We start from the raw sequence: 2,404 nt of genomic DNA, 5'->3' as shown, positions 1-2,404 counted from the left end.
GTGGTAGTGATTCTCTGAGAATGCCTCTCCCTTGAGGCTTCTTCTTTTGTTTCCACCGCAGCTCCAGCTGAAGCTGCCAACTCTTTGCATTTGACCCTGAGTTGTCAGATTCTGACGTGGAGAATTTGTATTTTACATTGTGATTAATTTTTTTATTTTTTCTGAATAAAATTTTGGGTATCCTACTCTCCAGTAACTGGTATATGGCATGCAAAAGTAATCACAGAGAACAGACTACACTGTAGAGCTAAAAGTTTGTGCAGCATAGCAATCCAGGTAGAAGTACATAGAGGAAGATAAAATGTTTTTCACTTTCCCTATGATGGGTCTTATGAGCAGGTAAGGAAGTAAGAGCACAATTTTCTATTTCAGTGAAGCATAAACACTTAAAAACTGTTTTTATTCTTATGCTTGTATGGGATTTGTGTCACCATATTTAGTATATTCGCACTTCGAACAGGAGCAAAAGCATACACATAAACACACACACACGAAACAAACCAAAGAACAACAACCTTATTTTCCTGATATTTCCAAAGCTGCTTTTCTAGCCATTTCTTTATCTCTAGCAGAAATATTCATGTCTTAGTTACAAGATCAGCCTTGTTTTCTCAGATGGTCATGCATGAAAGGTACTGTAAGCTGGAGCTCTTAGTGACTAGTAATACTTTAATTTTCATGCACAGATTATTTGGTCTGTTTCTTATTTATAAAATGGGAATAAATATCAAATGACCCTCCCCTTTACTTACTGAGGTAAATAGTTTGACTTCCTGAGAATATTATTTGTAACAGAAAATGCAGATTTGTCTGTACCTGTTGGATTTCTGTTTCCAATCCACATAAAACCTTGAATACGTCGGTGAATTTTCCCCAGGTTTTTTCTGAGACATAGTGGACTCCAAAGGATACCAAAATAAGAGTTTGGCTAGAAGACATGCATGCTGGTAGAGTACACTGTGAAGGAAAGGTGTGTGTTCTATCCCATATAATACATATTAAAAAATTCAATTCTTAGGTACACTGTTCTCCATTATTTTTGCTGCTTATGGACTACTTGTTTGTGACTAATATTTTAAAATATGCTGACAGTTGAGCTTTGTTTACTGGGTCAGCCCACGAGCTTCCATTGTCTTTAGAACAGAAAAAAAGCATAGTCTTTCATTAAAAATAAAAACTTCCTCATGCAGAGAGGAGCCTGTGTGTCAGATCTAGGCTTGAAATATGCCATTTTTGTTGAATTTCCCAGTGCTCCAGAAGTACCTCTGATGGGGGCTTGGCACAGTTGAGCTTGTTAAGTTTGAGAAGGCAGAGTAATGACAGGATGGTTGAACATCCAACTGTGCTTGACAGTATTTCCCTCCACTAAATCTGGGTGGCAGATGTGACTTACTGGAGTGACTTACTGAATCCACAGTCTTCTTTTGGTGTCCTCTCCCTACTAATGAGGCGTTTTCAGCATGGATCCTTCCTGCCTGGCTGTGTGAGCAGCATCAAGAGAGGAAGTGATCCCTCTCCTGCAGCATGCAGTGGCTTGAGTTGGCCAGAGTTATGGAAAAGTTGTGTTCTAGGGTATTTTGCTTGATTTGACAATTTTTAAAAGGATCTGTTTCTCTTCATGGGATGTCTGAGGCAGGAGGGAAGAAGAAATCGCTTAGTGAAGGACCTACCTATGAAGGAAATCCATTGTTTCCTTGTGCATCATGTACAAATAAAGCAATTAAAGTGTTTAAAACTACAGCAGCACTGTATAATGTACTTCCTTTCTGGGAGCTGATACCAGAAATACTTGAGCTAATATGAATTTACCTTGATATTAAACATTTTGACTTAATTATATCTGAAAATAATGAAAAATAAAAATCCTCTTTTATATTCTAGTTAACACATGGCCTCATTTCTATCCAACAGTAACTCTTACGGATCACTGAATCTATATTAGAAATAAATATGACCCATTATGTTTAATATCTGGATTATGGAAAACAGTAGAACCAGAAACTCAGTAAGTCATAACTCTTGCTCTTGTTTTCCTGTTATGGGCATGATGGGAGACTTTGATTATTGTCCTGATTTTCATTTTTGAAAACAAACCTTGATTATCCTTGTTGGATTAAAAAACTCTCATAGGAATAAGTAAATACATAGTGATACATAAATACTGCCTTCCACTTTCAAGTTTCAGATATTTTATATCCATTATCACAGCCTTCTCTTAAGATGCAGAAACTCTTCTCAATAGACCTTAAATGGGTGAATAAATGTTCTTGTGAAGTGATTTGTGTTTTGTGTTTTCCTCAAAAAAGTGTTTTAGTTGAAGTCTTCATGGAGCATCTACATAGGACCAGTACTAATACCCCAACTACAAGGCCTACAGTGGTGTCAATGCAAAGAGTCTTTCCCT

The 2,404-nt window shown here is 36.9% G+C and overlaps 1 protein-coding gene across 2 annotated transcripts in view; it reads left to right on the top strand.

Moving 5' to 3' along the window:
* Positions 1 to 2,404, top strand: part of LDAH (lipid droplet associated hydrolase) — a 98,758-nt gene that overhangs the window by 8,404 nt on the left and 87,950 nt on the right. The gene's annotated exons all lie outside the window — the stretch shown is intronic.

This window comes from Corvus brachyrhynchos, unplaced genomic scaffold, assembly GCF_000691975.1.
Source record: "Corvus brachyrhynchos isolate BGI_N302 unplaced genomic scaffold, ASM69197v1 scaffold116, whole genome shotgun sequence".
NCBI lineage: Eukaryota > Metazoa > Chordata > Aves > Passeriformes > Corvidae > Corvus > Corvus brachyrhynchos.
The sequence above is the reverse complement of the archived record's forward strand: the minus strand, read 5'-3'. Positions and strand labels throughout refer to the sequence as shown.